The sequence below is a fragment of the Lygodium microphyllum genome, chromosome 23, assembly GCF_053477565.2.
Source record: "Lygodium microphyllum isolate KBCC chromosome 23, Lygodium_microphyllum_v1.1.10, whole genome shotgun sequence".
NCBI classification, from domain to species: Eukaryota; Viridiplantae; Streptophyta; class Polypodiopsida; order Schizaeales; family Lygodiaceae; genus Lygodium; species Lygodium microphyllum.
This window is the reverse complement of record NC_141157.1, coordinates 26,812,098-26,834,585: the sequence shown is the minus strand read 5'-3', so window position 1 is coordinate 26,834,585 and position 22,488 is coordinate 26,812,098. Positions and strand designations below refer to the sequence as shown.

The window sequence follows — 22,488 nt, the reverse complement described above, 5'->3', positions numbered from 1 at the left end:
TTCCCTCCCCTTCGTGTCGACATGCATGTCCCCCCCCTCATTCCGAGCTCCACCAAGGAGCTTAATGGCTCCTTCTATTTCCCTCCCTCTCCAGCTCGTCAGTCGGGTGGAGAGATAGGGGGAAATAAAAAAAATTTATTTCTCCAAAATCATATGCAGTTCACGTGGAATATTACACAAAGAATGTGATATCTATGAGAAAATGAAGAGTTGAATGAGTATGGATGTAGAAGATTTGTGGCTAATCATATTATTGATTGTGAGAGGATTTTGAGCTATCTTGAATAAGTGCATTTGACTCTAGCAAGAGAAAGGTTGATTTTTAGAATGAAGGAAGTTTTGGTTGTTGGGCACATGTGTGGACCATATGGGAGAAAGCCCTCACCAGCAAAGACTGATGCCATAAGCAGGATGCGGGAGATATGTTCTAATGTATCCAAGGTGAGAATATTTTTGAGTACATGTATCTTTTACTTTATATGGATTCTATAGTTTTCTCATGTGAATGAAAGTTTATGTAAGCTCTTGAGAAAATGGAAAAATGGAAAAAGTTTATATAAGCTCTTGAGAAAATGGAAAAAAATTTGGTGGGGTAAATAGCATACAAAGGGAGTTCAAAATTTAAAGAGCTTATTGATTTTAGTCCCAACACTAAAGAGAGCAAATTATGAGAATGGACAACCTATTATTCTCACCGTGGATACAAATCCAATTGGCATTGGTTGGTGGGCAGTGGGTTAGGATGATGCTGATGGGAATAAGTATGCCATTTGGTTTGGAACAAAGGTCCTCAATGAATGGCAACAACGGTATTCTCAAGGCAAAAGAGAGCTTTGGGGTGTAGTGAGAGCACTTAAGTGTGATATGGAGTATTTTATTGAAGCTCATGTAGTGGTAGAGAATAGTTGTCTACCTATATTGGGCATGATAGCAAATTTCTCAACTTTTGATATTGCCATGTTACGATGGAATGCATATATAAAGTCACTTAACCTTGATTTTCAACATATTACAGGTATAGAAAATCCCATGGCTTTCATTCTTTCATAATCTAGGTTTGAAGATGAGGAGGAGCTAATGAAAGATGAAGAGGACAATGTGATAGGTGTTGGAAATGACTTCATGATAGTAGGGAATGAGTATACATATGCTGTTATTGCAAATATAGATCTGAAATCGGCAAGTTCAACTGTCATTAATGTAGATACAATTGTCATAACAACAAATAAAGCACGTACAACTATTGTAACAAGTGTTTTAATAGTAAGAAAATAACGTATAGCCATGGAGAGGAGATGGGAAATAGAGAGAAAGCATCTTTAGTGTTATGCTTTAGTGAGAACACAATTTTTGAAAGAGTTGTATGAGGATGATTAGCTAAAAATAGGCCAATATCTTAGCCTCATGACAAAGAAGGTTGAGTGGTCTGAAGCTGAATTCAAAAGGATTAAAAGAAAAGCTTATGGGTTTTTCTTGAAAGATGGATATTAATGGAAGCGTGCAAAGAAAAAGAGAGGAACTCTAGTACTGTAACGTGTCCACTTGTATCTTTAGGACACGTCTTAGTAGTCCATCATAAAGGATGTCTAGAAAGCTCCGCTCGCTACTCCCATGGAATGTTACGAGGTTTGCGGTCTAGGGCTTTTTGCGTCTGTCACGTAGCGGAAGTATTCCGGCCGTTCCCACTTAGGATCGACCTGAATTAGGGTTTTCCTTATTGGTCATTTCCTAACGACACTAGCGTCGGACCCAAGCGAACTAATTTACGTAGAAACGCCAGGTCCAAAGCGGATTCATGCTACACTTGGTTCAAGGAGAATGGGAAATGAGAGGAATGCAAAGCTCAACCTCTCTATCATAAGGCACAGTCCCATTCCACTCCCCTAAAACAGCGTAAATCGGGATCAATCATAGCTCTAGGTCAACGCTTTTGTTGTTCGTATTCTTTGGTGATCTTCCTGCTATCCATCATGATTTGAGAAAAGTTCCCAGCCAACTGGGACCACCCATTCGTAGGACGGACCTATGGCCCATCCTCCGCACTTTCCTCGGGTTGTTTTAGTTATTTAATTACCTAACACATTAGTTGGACATGTATCAATCAGCTTCTTTAATTAGCCCGTTAGGCACTGGTTCTTTCACATAATCATATCACTTGACATATAAAAACAATGTCAAACAAGTTTCTTATTATAACAGGTTATGATATTTATCCTTGAAATACAAAAAGTCCAGCCCGTAGGCTTATCCACAATCCGTCCGAAGGCTATCCAGCAATCCACAGGGATCACTAATCCAAGTTTTCTCCCCCAAACTAGTATGCGAGCCTCGAGATCCAATCCTGACTCACGTTAGCCTCTTGTGCAAGTCCCGGAAGGCGAGGGATTTATGGCCAGAGCCCCCCTGGCACCCAAGCGTCCTCCTGCTCCAAGTAGCGCTCAACAGAGAGACCTCTCACGACGGGTTCGGTCCACTTTCCTGGCGTGGTTAACAACCCCCTTGGTTAGGGTCAGGCAGGCAGTCGGGGGTAAGTGAAACTGCCTCTCCCTTCAGGCCTTCAACCTGAAGTATAGATATCCATTTAACTTTTAATTCATTGATCAAAACAAAGCCAAACAGTGCTCTTAAATCTGTAACAATCACAAACATTTTCATTGGTCGTTTTTGTTGGCAAACTGCTAAGGAATGAATCCTTCCTTTAGAATGCGTCCAACACTCGATCCAAGATGACTTACAGCTTGGCAAGATCCCCTATATCCTAGATTAGGGAGTACCCTATTAACCCGACTTGGTTAAACCTTAAGTTCATTGGTTATTTCAGTTTATCGGTTGGTCTATTGCTTCCAAGCAATCTTCTTTATTACAGAAAGATACTAAATTAGGATGATTATTCATCCTCTTGCAAGATAACTTGCGTAAGGACCTGCCAACCTCATTGCGAGAATTTGGCCATTCCCTTATGATCCAATCACAAGATCATATGACTCTGCACTTGCTGCACAAGTGTCACATCGAACTATGAGACTTATTCTACTCATTGAACGGAGTCACGAAACAATCTGTTCCTGATTACATTAGGCTGATGTCGTTAGACCTAGCGGTTCCAAGTTCCATCTTATAAGAGTCTTAGGGACAACCCTAGCTCACTTTCCAAATATGTTTCACTGTCCCTACATTTCGATGAAAGTGGGCAAGTATTTAGGTATAGGATTTTCAATACGTAATGATTAGGTTACGTATTAATTCCTAGTGAATTTCTTGGAATTTAACTCATTCTAAATGAGTACTCCGCGGTTTAGGGGTTTTAGGTTTATGCCAATTTGTTTAATTCTGGAAGATAATTACGTGATCATTTTCACATGACTCGTTGTCTATGCGTAAATTGATTTTTCAACCCTAACTTATCGATTTAAGGTCAAGCATACATTAGGTTAATTCCAACTAATCTTCCTATGACTGCGAACAAAATTCATGCTAAACAAGCAACCTTTTTCTTGATAATTTATGCAATTGACAAACGATAATTTCCTAGAGTTATGCATTGTAAGAATCATTTCATGCCTTGCACTTTCCATGATGATTCATTACGAAGAGGATATGGGTGAATAGTGCGAGATGCAGTTTATACTTCTAGGCTTAAACAAAGTATACTATTTTAATGGACATTAATCTAATTTTTAATTCATTTCAATGCATAAAGATATTTGCTAGAAATGCATTTATGCTTCCTTTATTTTGCATGTTTTACAGGAAGGGCCTAAGGGGGTTTTAAGATAGGGGGGTTTCAAGATGCCACAAAGGAAGGGGGACTAAAGAAAATTTAAAACACGGGGGGTAAAATAAGACCTTTATGGTCAGATTCCTTTTGGGGGGGGAAAGGGGGCTTATAGAGCCCCCTGCCTTAGAAGCTTTAGAAGCTTTTGAAGACATGTGGGGCAGGGGGGGCCTTAGCTACAAACGGCGGCAGTGACGTGACGATGCCAGTGCTGAGTGGCAGTAGACAACAAGACTGGTTGATACGACGTCTCCTCCTCCAGCAGCTCCACGGCGTTCCTCCCCTCTCTCAAGGTCTCCTCTCTCTCACTCACAGCCTCAGAACGGCGTCATGGTGGGGCAGCACTCTGTTTTCTTCACGACCTCTACCCCCGTCCCTTTCAGCCTGTGCCCCCTCAAATAGATAGGGGAGGGGATAAGATTCTCCCCCCCCCCCGCCCACGTGTTGAGCTACATGCTCAGAGTAGCAAGCTCCAGCAAGGAGCTTGCTCTACATTCTATTCCCCTCTTCCTCCAGCTCGACTGTCGGCTGGAGGAGAGGGGAATTTTTTTTATCTTTACTTAATAAAAGAATTATACCAATTTCCTATTAGAAGTAGTTCACATTAGAATGTTACATTTCTCTCCCCCTTGGAGGAATCGATATGTCCTCATCTTGAGATAAACTAGGGATATTGATGGTTGAGAGTGCCTTCATCTATCCAATGTTAGATATGATCAATGCCCCACCCTCATTAGGTGCTACCAATGATCCATGGTGCTCAAACTTGTAAGGCCCCCATTATGAGGAGAAGCCAAGTGTGAGCCCGGACATTGGTGGAGTCCTGACTTGTATATCAGATGAGGTCTATGTGACCGGATGGCAAAAAGGTGACCATTGTGGGTCTAATCTTTGGGTTAGACAGAGTGGTTAAGCTGGTAGCAACTCGAGGCGCATTGCATCGAGTTGCGGTGTAAGGGAGTTAAAAGGGGCCCCTATTGTGGGGTCCGGGGGCAGTGCCCCCAGCCCGATGGTAAAGGGAATATTCCCTGGAATATTCCCTGGCCGACTAGTGGAGGCTCATATGGTAGGTGTCAGCAGGCCGACCTAATGACCTTCGCAGGCTATAAAAGCTAAACCCCTTCGCAGCCATCACTCACTCATCTTTCACCCAGTCAGAATTCTTGTTCCAGCTAGCCTTAAGCTCTTCACCTATCTTCTGTCTAGATCGCCATCTAAGCTTCGCACAGTGGAAGCACACAGGTGGACAGAGCCATCTTTGTATCAGTTGTTTGGAGTTAAAGAATTTACTGATTCTCCTCTTATCTATTGTGTACTCTCTATCTCTTTCTCAGATTATGTTCGCTGCGCCGTGTAATATTTTACATGGTATCAGAGCCCAGGTTGCTCTAGAGATCGGAGACCGTGCAAGAGGCAAAGGCTTCAACAGCAAAGAGAAACTATGTCGACTCCGGGAAGCAGTTCTAGCGCATCAGGAAGCGGTGTAGGAGGTGGTGCTGCTGTACCGGCTATTCAAACACTGAGGATTCGTCCACCAACCTTCAGCGAAGGCAAGTTAGATGGTACAAACTACACCTTGTGGAAGTTCAAAATTACAACTATCCTTGATTCTTATGAGCTTTTGGAGACTGTGCTGGGGACTGACGCAGAACCACAGCCTACCCCCGATCCATCAAATCCTAGTGTGATGATTCCTCCAAATGCAGATCTTCTACGAGCTTGGAAACGAAGGAATGCAGATGCATTGTGTGCCTTAGTTACAAGCTGTTCTGACAGTGTTTTGACTTTGATTCAGCATACAACCAAAGCGTCAGAAGCTTGGAATGTACTAAGGAGTCAGTATGAAACACGAAACCAAACAAGGATTCAAAACTTGGAGAATCAACTAGCAGCGGAGAAGTTTGTTGAAGGAGAGACGGTTGAACCATTCATCACTCGGATTAAGAATCTGCGCGACCAGATGGCTGGTACTGGGATACAAAAGACTAGCGAAGAGCTAGCTCGGAGGTGTCTTCGGATTTGTCCACAAAAGTTTGATGGACTAGTAACTGCCCTTAATACTCAGGTGAGACCTCAAGCTTTGACTTTTGAGGAGTTTTGTGCATTATTAATGGAGGAGGAGTTGAGGCTGAAAGCCCGAGAAGGAAGCAACAATGGAGATGCTGCATTCTCTACCAATGCAAAAGGCAAAGGTGTTTCCTCCACCAAAAATGATGGTGACAAAAAGAAGAAGGGCGGCAAGAAGAAGTTTCAAGGAGAGTGCTTCTACTGCAAGAAGAAAGGACATGCAATTGCAGATTGTCGTGTCAAGAAGGCAGATGAAAAGAATGGTACCCTTAAAAATAAAGGGAAAGAGACAGCCAATACGGCTGAAGCAGAGTTGGAATTATTCATGGCGACCATTGAGGAAGTGTGCTCCTCGGCGCAAGAAGAATCTACCACTGACTCTTGGGTGTTGGATAGTGGGGCCTCCCGTCACATGACCAACAAGAAAGGTCTATACAGTTCTATGCAGCCTCTACAAGAATCCATCATTGTGACGGTTGGAAATGATGCTAAATGCCCTGCTGCAGGCACAGGTACTATTTCTTTTGTTGTTGCAAATGGTGAAGTCAAAAAGCTTTCAAATGTGTTGTATGTTCCTGAAATCAGGAGAAATCTTTTATCAGTTGCTGCCATAACTGATCTTGGTCATGAAGTGAGGTTCAAGAAGCAGGTGCAGAAATTATTGATAGTGCTGGCACAATTGTTGGCAAAGGAGAAAGAAGGAAAAACCTGTATGAGCTAAGTGCTCTTACAACCACCGCTGGAGTGGGCACAAGTAAGCTTTGGCATGAAAGGTTTGGACACATCGGATTTGCAGTATTGAAGGAGATGCAAAAGCAAGGTATGGTTGCTCACCTACCTACAATAACTGAATTGAAGGAACCATGTGAAGCTTGTATGATGGGCAAGCAACAGAGAAAGGCATTTCCACAAGAAAGCAAGAATAGAGCACAGGCTCCTCTAGAGTTGGTGCATGCTGACTTGTGTGGTAAGATGCCTACACAGGCCTTGGGGGGATCTTCTTATTTTATGTTGATTGTCGACGACTACAGTAGGAAGATGTGGGTGTACTTCCTTCGTGATAAGGCTCAAGCGTTTGGTAAGTTTAAAGAATGGCTAATACTTGTTGAGAATGAAACAGGGAAAAGTGTGCAGAAATTTAGAACAGATGGTGGTGGTGAGTTCAACTCAAAGGAGTTTGAAGGCTTTTGCAAGAGCAAAGGGATCAAGCGTCAATTGACGACGCCTCACACACCTCAGCAGAACGGTGTTGTGGAACGCAGGAATCGCACCATTGTGGAGAAGGCAAGATGCATGCTAAAGGGAAAGGGATTGCCTAACCATTTTTGGGCTGAAGCTGTTAATACTGCAGTCTACATTCTAAATCAGAGCTATACAAAGGCTCTCAAGGAAAAAACACCTCATGAGGCTTACACTGGTAAGAAACCATCTGTCTCACATTTCAGAATTTTTGGATGTGAATGTTATGCACATGTTCCAGATGAGAAGAGAAACAAGTTACAACCAAAAAGCAGAAAATGTATCTTCTTGGGTTATAGTGATGAGCAGAAGGCTTACAAATTATATGACCAAGAGGCAAAGAAGATCATCGCGAGCCGTGATGTGGTGTTCAAGGAGGAGCCGCATAGAGTGGAGGAGGAGAAGGCAAGTTCTTCCACTTTATCATTAAGCGAAGAAGTAGTCCACTATGAACCTGTCCCGAGAGCTATCCCTATCCTTAAGGAGGAGGAAGCATCATTTTCAGATGATGAGGAAAAAGTTCACCAACCTGACATCACCCCACTGGAAAAGCCATTGCCCGCTGGGTGAAGCAGCTCTATGAGCACAATAATCCTATGCTTGCATCTGTTGAGGAGAAGGCAGACGGACCAAGGAGGTCTCAGAGAATAGAGGAGCAAAGGAGGGCTTCTGCTCACATAGTCAATATGGCCTTGATGGTTGAGATTATGAGAGAAGTAAAGGAGCCAACTGACTTAGAAGAAGCACTTGCAGATCCATCATGGAAGGCTGCTATGCAGGCGGAGTATGACAGCATAATGAAGAATGACACTTGGGAGCTAGTGGATCGACCATAAAAGCGGAAGGTTATTGGCACCAAGTGGATCTGGAAGGTAAAGTACAAGGCTGATGGTACCTTAGAAAAGTACAAAGCTAGACTAATTTCCCAAGGATTTTCACAAGTTGAAGGGTTTGATTTTCAAGAGTCATTTGCCCCAACTGCCAGAATGACCACTATTTGCACGGTACTTGTAGTGGCTGCCCATGAGAAGTGGCCAGTATACCAAATGGATGTTAAGTCAGCGTTCTTAAATGGTGACCTCAAGGAGGAGGTGTAGGTGGCTCAGCCACCAGGGTTTGAGGCCCCCCATTCTGAGAACAAAGTGTGTAAACTGAAGAAGGCATTGTATGGGCTGAAACAAGCCCCCAGAGCATGGTACCAGCGGATAGATAGGTTCTTTTTAAACCTAAACTTCAAAAGATGTGCCTCAGATGCTAACTTGTATGTTTACAGGGATGGTAAAAAGTCTGTAGTGATTGTCCTATATGTGGACGACCTTCTTATTACAGGTGACTATGAAGATATGATCAACCAAACTCGAAAGGCTTTGAGTTCTGAGTTTGAAATGACAGACTTGGGCTTGCTGCACTATTGTTTGGGGATTGAAGTTTGGCAAGAGCCAGGAAAGATCTTCATCTCTCAGAAGAAGTATGCATGGGAGATCTTGAAGGCATTTGGCATGACCGAGTGCAAGGAGATAGCTACACCTATGGAGGTGAATGCAAAGTTATCCGTCGAGGATACATCAGCACTAGCAGACATTGGGAGGTATAGGAGGTTGGTCGGTAGTCTGATCTACTTGTGTAACACCAGACCAGATATCAGTTTTGTTGGTGTTTTGAGCAGGTTCTCAAACAAACCTCATGAGAGTCATTGGAAGGCTGGGATGCGGGTGCTCAGATACTTGAAGAAAACTCTTGACTATGGTATCACATACAGTTTCGGAACTTCTCTAGTGGGGAACTGTGACTCAGATTGGGCAGGAGACATTGATTCCAGGAAGTCACTTTCTGGTTATTGTTTCTCTTTGGGTTTAGAAGAAGATCCGACCGTGGAAGAAGAATTTGAAAGGGCAACAGTCCATGCCGCTCTACACAAGAAAGGGCCAAATCACCAGTTCTCGGTGATTCAAACACCGTCGGAATATCAAGGTAAAAGTTTCAAGACCTTGATTGATTGTGGCATTACACATTGCTTTATCTCACCAGCTTGTGCAAAAAGACTAGGAATAGACACAGTAGAAGCACCTATCTTGCTTGTGGAATTGGCAAAAAATGGTCGTGAGGTTACTTGTACAAGGCAAGCTGCTAAGGTGGAATTCTTTCTAGGAGGAAAGAAGGCTTTGGTCAAATTCAGAGTCATGAATTTAGGTATCCATGAGTGTCTACTCGGAATGGATTGGCTTAAGCCTAATGACGCCCACATTCATTGTGGGAAGAGACAAATTTCCTTTCGTAACTCTGAAGGGGATCTAGTCACAACTCAAGGTGAGGCTGGAGTGCCAAAAATCCAATTGGCCAAAGCATCTTAGATCATAAAAGGAGTCAGAAAAGGATTACCTGTCTAGTTAATTAAGCTCAACAAGTTAGATCAGAAGCAAGAGTCTAGTGAAGGACCTTCTTGGCTAAAGGAATACGTGGATGTATTTCCTAAAGAGTTGACAGAACTCCCACTTCAAAGAGAAGTGGATCATGTGATTAAGCTAGTACTAGGAGCTGCGCCAATTGCAAAGAGACCTTATAGAATGTCCATACCAGAAGAAATTGAGCTGAAGGAACAACTCAAGGAACTGCTAGATTAGGGCTACATCTTTCCTAGCAGTTCACCATGGGGAGCTCCAGTACTGTTCCAGAAAAAGAAAGATGGGACACTTCGACTATGTATTGATTACCGAGGGTTGAATCAATCAACTATAAAATACAAGTACCCTATTCCTAGAATAGATGAGCTTCTTGATCGTCTTCAAGGTGCAAATATCTTCTCCAAGATTGATCTTAGGTGGGGTTACTATCAGATAAGGATCAAGGAAGAAGATATCCCCAAGACGGCCTTCAACACAACATATGGGCACTTTGAGTTCCTAGTTATGTCATTCGGGCTTACGAATGCACCTGCCACCTTCAACAGGTTAATGTAGGATATTTTTAGGCCATATCTTGATGACTTCGTGCTCGTCTTCTTTGACGACACTTTAGTCTATTCTAAACAGGAAGATCATGAACCCCAACTTCGGATTGTCCTTGAGACGATGAGGTCACATAAGCTGTAAGCTAAGATGAAGAAGTGTGCATTCTTCAAATGTCAGATTGAATATCTAGGATTCATCCTATCAGCAAAAGGAATCTCAGTGGATCTAGCCAAGGTCAGAGATGTGCTCGAATGGCCAATACCAACAACTGTCAAAGAAATACACAGCTTTCTTGGATTGACAGGATGGTATAGGGTTTTCATCAAAAACTATGTTTTGATTGCAGCACCTTTGAGGACTTACTGAAGAAGCAAACATCCATTGCATGGTCAACTCCCAAATAAACTAGCTTCGACAGATTGAACAAAGTTTTGTATCAGCACCTATCCTAAAGCTTCCAAACCTCAGTAAGGAGTTCGAGGTAGTAACTGATGCTAGCACACTTGCCTTAGGATGTGTGCTCATGCAGAAAAGCCATCCTATAGCATACTCTTCAAGGAAACTGAAGAGTCATGAGAAGAATTATGTTACACATGATCTAGAATTGCTAGCTGTTATCCATGCTCTAAAGCTTTGGGGACACTACTTGTTGGGTAACAAGTTTACTTTGGTGACTAATCATAAGAGTCTCAAGTGGATCTTTACCCAGAATGAGCTCAACATGAGGCAACGACGGTGGATTGAAGTGCTGGAAGAGTATGACCTTGAGATCAAGTACCGACCAGGAAAAGAAAATGTAGTTGCCAATGCACTTAGTCGCAAGGCATTCCTCAATTCCCTAATCTTGCAGAATCCATCAATAGCTAGATCTCTAGCTACAAAAGTATCCATGCCAAACAATCCAATACTTGAGTTAGCTAGAGAGGAAGCATGCGATGATCCAACCTATCAAAAGATGCTAAGGGAGATCTCTATCAAGGATCAGGATCAAAAGCTGCAAGCTAAGTATCATGAATTCTATGTCCATAGTGGACTTGTCTACTATAGAACGAGGCTATGCATACCAACAAGCCAGTCACTTAAGTAGAAGATATTGTGGGAAGCTCATGATTCCCCTTTCTCAGGATACCCTGGCTATGCCAAGACTCTCAATGCAGTTAGGAAGAGCTACCATTGGGAGAGACTTAAAGGTGACGTTCTCAAATATGTCACCGAGTGTTTGTCTTGTCAACGTATCAGAGCCGAACATGTCATGATGCCAGGGAAGCTGCAACCACTTGACATTCCCCAAATGAAATGGGAATTCATCAGTATGGACTTGGTTGTTGGCCTACCCCAAGTTCAGGCAGGATACAACTCCATCATGGTTGTGGTTGACATCCTTACTAAGGTTGCATACCTTATTCCAGTGAAGACAAACTATAAAGCCTCAGACATTGCAAGATTGTTTATCAAGGAGATATTCAAGCTACATGAGTTACCCAGAAGAATCATTACTAATCGTGATTCTCTCTTCACATCACACTTCTGGATAACTATCTTTGAAGCCATTGGGACTCAACTCTGTTTTAGCATCGCCTACCATACAAAAATAAAGTGAGTAGAAAATTGACATACATTTTAAGCAAGTAGTTTTATACATTGCAATGAACTGAACTTAGATTAATGTCCACATTTACAAAACGAAATTAAGATAGTGCACTCTGTTTAGGCATGGAAGTATAAATTGCATGTCTCATTATTAGGACATATCTTCTTCGGAATGAGTCATTATGAAAAGTGCTAATAATCCCTAGGAAATTTCAAGCCATGAAATGATTCTTAAGTTGCATAACTTTAGTAAATGGGTATAAATATCATTTTTCAACTGTATATTTATTAGTAAAAGGCTGCATGTTTTAGCATGAATCTTGTTGCGCAAGTTATAGGGTGATTAATTGGAATTAGGCTATAACCTAATAGGGGATCTTGCCAAGTCGGGTTAATAGGGTACGGCCCTAACCTAGGATATAGGGGATCTTGCCAAGTCGGGTTAATAGGGTACGGCCCTAACCTAGGATATAGGGGATCTTGCCAAGTCGGGTTAATAGGGTACGGCCCTAACCTAGGATATAGGGGAACTTGCCAAGTCGCAAGTCATCCCGGATCGAGTACTGGATGCATTCGAAAAGAAGGATTCATTCCTTAGCAGTTGGCCAACAATAAATGACCAATGGAAATGTTTGTGCTTGTTACAGATTTAAGAGCACTGTTTTGCTTTGTTTGATCAATGAATTAAAAGATAAATGGATACCTAATACTTCAAGTTGAAGGCCTGAAGGGAGAGGCAGCTTCAGTTACCCCCGACTACCTGCCTGACCCTAACCAAGGGGGTTGTTAACTGTGCCGAGAAAGTGGACCGAACCCGCCGCGAGAGGTCTCTCTGTTGAGCACTACTTGGAGTAGGAGAACGCTTGGGTGCCAGGGAGGCTCTGGCCGTAAATCCCTCGCCTTTTGGGCCCTGAATAAGAGGCTAACGTGACTCGAGATTGGATCTCGAGACCCGCATAATAGTCTACAGGTGAAATCTTGGATTAGTGATCCCTATGGATTGTTGGATAGCCTTCGAGTGGATTGTGGATAAGCCTACGAGCTGGACTTTATGTATTTCAAAGATAAATATAATAACCTATTAAAAGGGAACTTGTTTGATATTACTTTTCTATGTTAAGTGATATGATTACGTGAAAGAACCAGTGCCCAACGGGCTAATTAAAGAAGCTGATTGATACATGTCCAACTAAATGTGTTAGGTAATTGAATAACTAAAACAACCTGATGAAAGTGTAGTGGATGTGACCATAGGTCCGTTCTATGGATGGGTGGTCCCAGTTGGCTGGGAGCTTTTCTCAAATCACGATGGACAGCCAGAAGATGGTCAGAGAATACGAACAGCAAGAGCGTTGACCTAGAGTTTAAGATACAAATGATCCCGATTTACGTTGTTTTAGGGGAATGGAATGGGACTATGCCTTATGGCAGAGAGGTTGAGCTTCACATCCCTCTCGTTTTCCATTATCCTTGAACCAAGTGCACCATGAATCCGCTTCGGAATTGGCGTTTCTGCGCAAAGTAGTTTGCTTGGGTCCGACGCTAGTTGCCATTAGGAAATGACCAATAGGGAAAAACCTAATTCAGGTTGGTCCTAAGTGGGAACGGCTGGAATACTTCCTGTCACGATTGTGGGAGAGAAGGAAGGAGTCTCAGTTGTAGCTTTCTCACTTACACAATGGGGAATACACACAAAGGTGGAGGCTGAAAATAGTTTTCCTCTTCTTAGTTGTGTAAGCCAAAAGAACTCTCATACAAAGAAATAGAAGAATCCTATATATGGGTTTCAAACCAAACTCAACTAACGAAGGTGGCATACTAACTGAACCACGAACTAGAGTAGATAAGGATAGCTGTCATCTAGCTATTATTCATAGGTGGTGTACCAACCACATCTGCAACTAACAAGTCAGTGACATAAATGCACAACGGTCACCCTGGCATATCACGAGTGGAGCTAGATATCTCAACACTCCCCTGCGAGCTCAATCCCAATTCCTGCACACCAAGCAGGTCTCTGAACTTGCGCAGCTTCTCTACGCCCAATGCCTTCATGAATATGTCAGCTACCTAATCCTCTGTGCTGACATAAACTAGATCAATAAGACCTAGTAAAACCCTCTCTCGCACATAGTGATAATGCACCTCAATGAGCTTTGTTCTAGTATGATATACTAGGTTATTTGCCAAGTGTATACTACTCATATTGTCACAATAAATGACAACTGGCCCATCTATAGGTTGATGCATATCATAAAGTAGCTTATGCAACCAAGCTACCTCACATGCAGCCATTGCTACACCCCTGTACTCAGTCTCTGTGCTCAACAAGGCAACTGTAGGCTGTTTCTTGCTTCTCCAAGTGACTGCAGCACTTCCAAAAGAGAACACATACCACCGGTAGATCGTCTATCAGAAATACTACCAGCCCAATCAGCAGCAGTGTATCCATGCAACTGTATCTGAATCTCAGTCTCATAAAATAGTCCATACTGCAATGTGGACTTCACATACTTGAGTATGAATCTAGCCGCATCCAAATGCGGTTTCCTTGGAGCCTGCATAAACTGACTTACCAATCCAACAACATAGCTCAAATCTGGCCTGGTAATAGTCATATAAATCAAACATCCTACTATGCGCCTGTACATAGTAGGGTCTTCTAGAAGCTCACCTACGTCTGCGCTCAGCTTCACATTCTGCTCCAAAGAAACTGAAATAGGCTTACAACCTGTCATCCCATATTTGGACAGCATGTCCAATCCATACTACCTCTGCAAGAACCATATCCCACTTGGTGATCTTATCACCTCAATGCCCAAGAAATAATGCAGCTCTCCCAAATCCTTCATCTCAAACTTCTGCTTCAATAGCATTTTCACATGAAGGATATCTTCATCACTATCACCTGTGATAATCAAATCATCAACATAAATGACAAGCAGCATAATACCTTTCTCTGTTTTTCTCACATAAAGTGAGAAATCTGCCTTGGAAATCTGAAAGCCAATCGTGACAAGATACTGTCCTATCTTGTCAGACCATGCTCTAGGTGCTTGTTTCAAGCTATACAAGGCTTTCTTCAACCTGCAAACAAACTCAGGATGAACATTATACACATAACTTGGTGGCTGCTCCATATACACCTCTTCTTGCAAATCACCATGCAAGAAGGCATTCTTTACATCCATCTGATGTAAAGACCATCCCTTTGATGCAACCATAGCAATGACTGCTCTTACGGTTGCCATCCTTCCAACCAGACTGAATCTTTCTTCATAGTCAATGCCATATGTTTGTGCATACCCCTTGACTACTAATCTTGCCTTGTATTTGTTCAAAGAACCATCTGCATTGTGCTTCACCTTATAAACCCACTTACAACCAATTGCATTCTTATCTTTAGGCAAAGGTACCAATTCCCATGTAGCATTTTCTTCCAAAGCATCCATTTCTTCATCCATGGTTTTCTCCCATTTTTCTTTTCCCATGGCTTGCTCAAAAGAAGTGGGTTCTGGTTCCTGTATCATTTTGACTATATAGGCATAGTGAATGGCTGTAAATCCATCATATTTCAGCCTATCCACAGGATACCTAGCTCTGGTAGACCTACGCAAAGTAGACTCATTTCCAGGTGCTCTCAAAACATCCCTGGTCTTCCTTACTCCATGTGTAACAATAGAAGGAATACCCAACTCATCATCAATGCTCTGTTCTGAGCCACTGGATTCACCATCCACATAAGAGGGACCTACATTCACATCAAACATGAGCTGATCTACCTTCTCTTTTCCTTTTCGTGATACCTGCATACCACTATCTGCATTGCTTTGAGAAGATTCTCTTGATCTCAATCTGCTTGTCCATGGCGAAGAATGTGAATCTAGAGGACACTCCAGGTCCACTAATATCTTGTGACTGCTGCTGTGAATTCTGTGCAGCATTACCATTTTGTGCATCTACATTATCAATCACATTTAATGGTTTATACTAGCTACTCATCTCATCAAAAACAATATCTCTGCTCACTGTAAACTTACGAGTAGAAGGGTTATAGCATCTATACCCTTTCTGCGTAGAGAGTAACCAATAAAGATGCACTTCTCAGCTTTTGGATCCAACTTGGATCTCAACTCATCTAGCACATGAACATAGGCAATGCAACCAAAAATTTTCAAATGAGAAATATCTGGTTTCCTACCAGTATACCTCTCCTCTGAAGTCATGCCATGTATTGTTGCAGTGGGAGTCATGCTCATTATGTAGACTGCTGTAGCAACTGCCTCAGCCCAGTAAAAATTAGGCAGGTCTTTTTCATTGTGCATGACACAAGATACCTCTCCAATATGCCTATTTTTTCTTTCTGCAATTCCATTTTGCTGTGGGGTATGACTACATGAATATTGCTGCTTTATGCCATGCTCCTGCAATAACCTTGCAAACTCATTTGAGAGGTACTCTCCCCCTCTATCTGACCTTAGGCATTTTATTTGCAAGCTTGTTTCTTTTTCAACCATAGCTTTAAGAGTTTTGAAATGCCCAAAAACTTCACTTTTCTTTTTCACAAAATACACCCAAACTTTTCTGCTAGTCATCAATAAAAGTAACAAAATAATGATAGCCTCTAATAGATGCAGCTTTAGTAGTCCACACATAAGAGTGAATTAATTCCAATGGCTTCTTACTCTCTTGAATATGTCTAGGAAATGGTTTCCTTGCCTGTTTTCCAAATTGACAAGCTTCACATACCTTATGCATTTCTGCAACCTTGAATTTAGGCAATCTTGCAACAATATTTTGGACCTGCATTGATTTAAGTCGCTGTACATTAACATGACCAATGCTTTTATGCTAGATATCAATATCTGCAACTACACCGGTCCCATATGCAAACATTGATGCACTCAATTCAGGCATGTCTGCATCCAACGTAAACATTCTGCCCTTCTTCTTTCCTTTTGCTATCAAGCGACCTTTATTTTTCATATCCTCAACAAAGCATCCATCAGAATTAAATCTGACCTGCAAGCCCTGCTCAACCATTGACCAACACAAACCAGATTCTTGGTGATATTCGGGACATGAAATACATCTGACAGGTATTTCTTTTTCCCATCATGCATAGACAAAGGAAATTTTCCAATCTGCATAATAGGATGTGCAGTATCATCATCAGTCTCCACAAATCCTGGTTTTTCCATTTTCCTTGCATCCTGCATCCATTCTGCATGACCTGTCATGTGGTTTGACGCACCTGAGTCAACATACCACACTTCATTGCTTTCTTCTGTACTTGTTATAGAATTGTTCATGTGCTGCACCATAAACAAATGCTCATTTCTGTCATCACCCTATCTACTAGAAGATGCATAATTCCCTTGTTGCAATTTTCCATTCATGATGTCATTCTACTTTTTATAGCACTCTTTAGCCATATGACCCATTTTACCACAGTAGTAGTATTCAACATTGCTGGTTGCATTTTGGCCTCTTTGCCATCCACCACAACCTCTTTGGCTCCCCCTGCCTCTAGAGTTACCACATCCTCCTCCATAGGACTGGTTTTCTTGAGTTTGCTGCATATTTTGATTTCTATCACGGCCTCCAGATCGGCCTCCTCTACCTCTGTCTCTACCTCTTCCAGCATTTAAGTAGAAGACAGTTTCTTTTGAAGTTCCTCCTGAAGAAAATGCACAACCATTTCTCTGCTCCTCAGAAATTAGAAGAGCAATCAATGCCTCAAAATCAGGAAATCTTTCAGGGATGGAAATGGATGTTCGGAACTGTGCATAATCCTTTCCTAGACCATTCAAGGTCACGGAAACTAAATCATCATCTTCCATTGGCGACCCAATGGAAGCAAGTGCATCTGCAATCTTCTTCACCTTCATGTGGTAGTCATTGATGCTCATACTTTCTCTTTGCACATTGTGCAACTCTTGCTTGAGCTGCATTTTCCTAGCTTGCATATTTGTGCTATACATTTTTGACAAAGTATCCCATGCCTCCTTTGGCATACTTGCATCCTGAATATGCACAATCATAGAGTCTGAAATACTGATAGACAGCCAGTACATAACTTTTCTGGCTCTCTCATGCCATCCTTTAAATGCATGCATTTGCTATTGATTGGGAACATCAAGAAGAACTGGTTCTTCTTAATTTCTTGCAACAAATTCCCAATATCCTTTTCCCATAAGGAAATTCGTCATTCTAAACTTCCATGCTTGGAAGTTGTTCTTGTTAAGATTTTCAGTGACAATCTGTGAAAGAGAATCAGACGCCATTATAGAATACTGCAAAAAATTCTATCACTGTAAAAAACACAGCTTCAACCTCATAAGGGCAAATCTACAAAACTGACGAAAGTGGTATTTGACCACACAGTCACTTCCTAGTGACGATTTTGCATCAACAGGAAACAAGGATGATTCTATAACTCCCAATGTCTCTGTGCATAGGCATACGATGCAATTTCTACGGTAAATTTTCACCGACTTGTAGAATAGTGGTCGCACAGCATAAAACAGGGCCTTTTCCTGAGTGCGTACAAAAAACTTCCGCCTCCAAAACAGGCCGCGAAATGGCCTCAAATCAAAAAAACTGAGCAACCAAGGGCTAAAGCCCTTGCCACATCATATACTACCCTCTTGCTACACCGCGAAGGGCATCTCAGTCTGAGACAATGCACTCTTGCACTTTTCGGCTGTCTACCTGCAAATACTTGCTCCCAAAACAAAAAAATGAAAGCAACACTAGTCCTCTTACCAAAACACCGCAAACTTGGTTTGCTTTCTTGAGATCCTTACCATAAACAAAGCTCTGATACCATGTCAAGATTGTGGGAGAGAAGGAAGGAGTCTCACTTGTAGCTTTCTCACTTACACAGTGGGGGAATACACACAAAGATGGAGGCTGAAAACAGTTTTCCTCTTGTTAGTTGTGTAAGCCAAAAGAACTCTCATACAAAGAAATAGAAGAACCCTATATATGGGTCTCAAACCAAACTCAACTAACTAAGGTGGCATACTAACTGAACCACAAACTAGAGTAGATAAGGATAGCTATCATCTAGCTATTATTCATGGGCGGTGTACCAACCGCATCTGCAACTAACAAGTCGGTGACATAAATGCACAACGGTCATCTTGGCATATCACGAGTGGAGCTCGATATCTCAACACTTCCGCTACGTGGTAGACACGGAAAGTCCTAGATCACAAACCTCGTAACATTCCATGGGAGTGCCGGGTGAAGCTTCCTAGACATACTTTCTGATGGACTGCTAAGACGTGTCCCGAAGATAATAGGGGGACACATTACAAGATTCTTATCCTCTAATTTCACTCTACAATCTTCTAATCTTAATCTCGTTACAAAATACAATATCCTCAACATATTTGGGGTTATCTCACCTTCTACAACTATCTTCAACATACCTAGGGCTATCTCACATTTTGATAATGTCGAACTCCATTATTCCCACAACATTTCAGACTCCCTAGTAAAGGCCTCAACTCCTTGATCCTCTTTTTGCACACAAGTTTCTATTTTTTCCCAAATCTTACAAACTCTCTCTCTTTTTAAATCTAGATAGAAAAGCAATTCTAATTGTCTCATAATCCAATTTCTCTCTTTCAAATTTCACGCTTCTTTCAAAGTCATTAAACCAATTTCATGCTTCACCCTAACATTGAGACCTAAGAATTCTGAGTTTATCCTCAAGGTTTGTCACTCTTTGGATCCTAAATTTTTTAGTTTGCAATGTTTCACTTTGCTCCACTCTCAAATGAAACCCTCATTCTTGGCAAAAAATTGCCCCTTCTTTTTAGATATTAAGACTTGCCCTCAACATGTTTGCTTTTGTGAGCTCCATTGCATGAATCTTAAAAAGTTTGGATGGGCTATTTGTCAACCTCTTAAGTATGACTAAAGTTCCTATCATTTCAATGGAAAATAGAGTTTCGTAGAAAGTATGATGTTGCATTGTTGTTTGTATTTTGGGGGACTCAAAAAATTATGAGGTGCAAACTTTCAACATTGTGTCTTTTTCTTACAAGATTCCATGGAATGGTAAACAAAACAACCTTATCGATAGGTTTGAATATATGTCTTGTACATATAGCTACTTTGTTTGCTATGTGAAAGATTTGATGGTAGAGCTCTCTTTGATTTCATTCGTGAGAATGATGGGAGGTATCGTGCCCCAAGAGAAAAATAGAGTAGGAAGAGCTAGAGGAACTTGTGAATTTTGAACGTTATTGAGGTTTGATTAAACACAAATGGCATGGATGTCTATAATCTCTTACATCTTAATAATAACAATGATATAGTCATGTCCTTTATTGCAAGTACATTTATGTTTTTGAAATTTTATAAGGTCAAGTTTTGGTCTACATTTGTGTTTATATTTATGTTGTATGTTTGCTTGTTCAATCAAATATGAACAAGATTTGGAGGATGTTGAGCAAGAATTGGAGGCAATGGACAATGGGTTTCACATGCTATCCAACTAGGTATATGTACATGTGCATAGGTGGGTTTTGCATATGATGGAAGAGTCAAGAGCACTATGCACACTCTGATAGTGATGGGTTTGAAGAGGATGAAGATGAAGAGAAAAGTAGCATTGAGGATAGTGAAGATGAAGAAATAGAGACAATTTCCAAACATTATGGAGTCCAAAAGTTCAATTGGCTCCTATATATGGAGAGAAAGGAAAAAGAAGAAGAGAAAAAGTAGAAAAAGAGGTTGTGAAAGGTGATGCTGCCATGGTGAGAGTAAAATCAATCATTGATCATATTCTTATTTGTTTTCTTTCACTGTAGTAGGTTTTGGATGTTGTGTGTGTACATACATCACATTTGTCTACTTTAAAGGAAGTTTGCATGATTGCGTGCATGAGATTATTGCCATGTGAGTGATTTATGTTGAGGATGTGTTTGATAATTGTTTTTATTTTTCCTAGAAAAAGCATTGTCATTAAGTCTTTTTTGATTGTACATTCATGAGATAGCACATTACAGTTTCTGAGTGAATCTCTCATATTGGTAAGTTTTCTCTTTTTACATACTTGTAAGGAAATTATGATTTTACTAAAAGCACACATATGTGTGTGTGTGTGTGCATGTGTGTCCTTTATTTGTGCCAAGTTTTCTAGAATAAGCTTCATATCTAACCAAAACTTGCAAAAGAACATTGTTCTTACATGTTGCCAAGTATACACACAAGCAGATTTTGCTATGTAAAGAAGAAAGTTGAACCTAAAGGAGAGGCACGAAGCTTCTCAACAAGAAAAAGAGAGATAAAAAGAAGCTATGTGCTTAGATGGGAGGCAAATTGTCATATCATGATCCATAAAGGTTTGCTGGCAGATCTTGCAATAGTTTGTATTTTGTGTCAGTGGGTGGCTACATTGAAACATGACACTCGCGATTTTCACATTGGAATAGAGTTTCTTTTCATTAATTCAATGTGCTTATTGATGTAGGGAGCCAAGAGGTAGTCCAACATATGAACCTTACTCAAGATCAAGGAGGTGCTTAGTTGATTGCTTTTGCATTGTTTCTAGGATGCTTTTCTTATGGAATTGGTTCATGTGGTTGGATCTTGATATTCTTGGGTGGTACACAATGGGGGAAGGTCTAGATCTCATTCCCAGTCTCCAAGTTCAACAAGACACAGTCGAAAGGTTCTCATGAAAAGAATCAAGATTTTAAGGGCTCTCACAAGTCATCAAGGACGAGAGAATCAAGCACAAAGATTGAATATATCACTGAATTTGGTTGTACTATAGAGGAGGAGCCACGCTCTACCACAAGGATCATTCTACCACCATCACCTCCTTCTCAAGTTGACTCAACTAACGAGTCAAAGCATTGGACTTTTAAGACATGCAACAATCATAACTTGGCCTCACTCTTTGTATTACCGCAAGTGCTTTTGTTGCCTCACCTAGCTCCTTAAGGCAGAAGTTTGGATGCTGTTGAGGTAGGTTCGGCTTATGCTTATGACCCAAATGTCAAAAAGTTGTTATTCCTACAAGTTAGCAATAATACCAAACCTTTTGCTAATGTCCGAGCTTGTGGAAGTAGTCATTCATAAGAGATTTTGTTGTTTTTGGAAGTCTCATGGGTATGATGTAGAGGTTTCATTGCATGATACCATTGCTTACATTGAATATGATCTTTCTACAATTGTGTAAGTTACTATTAGAGGTTTACAAGAGGATGAACCCTTGAGGCTTTACACATGGATCCCATTACATCTCTAGCAACTCTAGTTGAAAAAGAGCAGGTTGCTCGAGAACAGAGAGGGCTTGTCAAGTCAGTTTTTAAATGTTGCAATTCTAAAAAATTGATTGAGCTTCTTTTTGGCTAAAATCTTTCATGTATTTTCCATGTATGCTATTTCATACCTGTTTGTTGTTGATTATGTAAGCTTGCTAGAAACAGAAAAATACTTGCAGAGATGATGCTTGGTATTTTTGTGGAGTATACATGTGTTTACATCAATCCTAAAGCATTCCTATATCTTTCAAGTGTTGTTTATTAGTCACAATCTCATTATGTTGGTAGAATCAAAAGTTACTAAAGAAGTATAAAAAAGCATCAAAGAATTTAGCAGATATATTTGATGACATCATAGATAAGATATACCATGCATACCAATGTGACTAAAATTCTAAATTTGTCCCAACTTTCAATAATTACAAATCTGAATTGGATGTTGCGTGTTTATCATGATTGGGATGCCCCATATTCTTCTCAAGGCATGAGCATCTCAATATATAGTTGTGAGGATAAGTATAGTTGTTGATAGTTTGTCTAGTAGGTGTAGTCCGTCTCAGATTCTATCCATCATAACTAT

General features: G+C 41.1%; 1 pseudogene; it reads left to right on the top strand.

Moving 5' to 3' along the window:
• Positions 1-1,077: 1,077 nt before the first annotated feature.
• LOC148015984 (uncharacterized) lies at positions 1,078-21,585 on the top strand (annotated as a pseudogene).
• Positions 21,586-22,488: the final 903 nt, after the last annotated feature.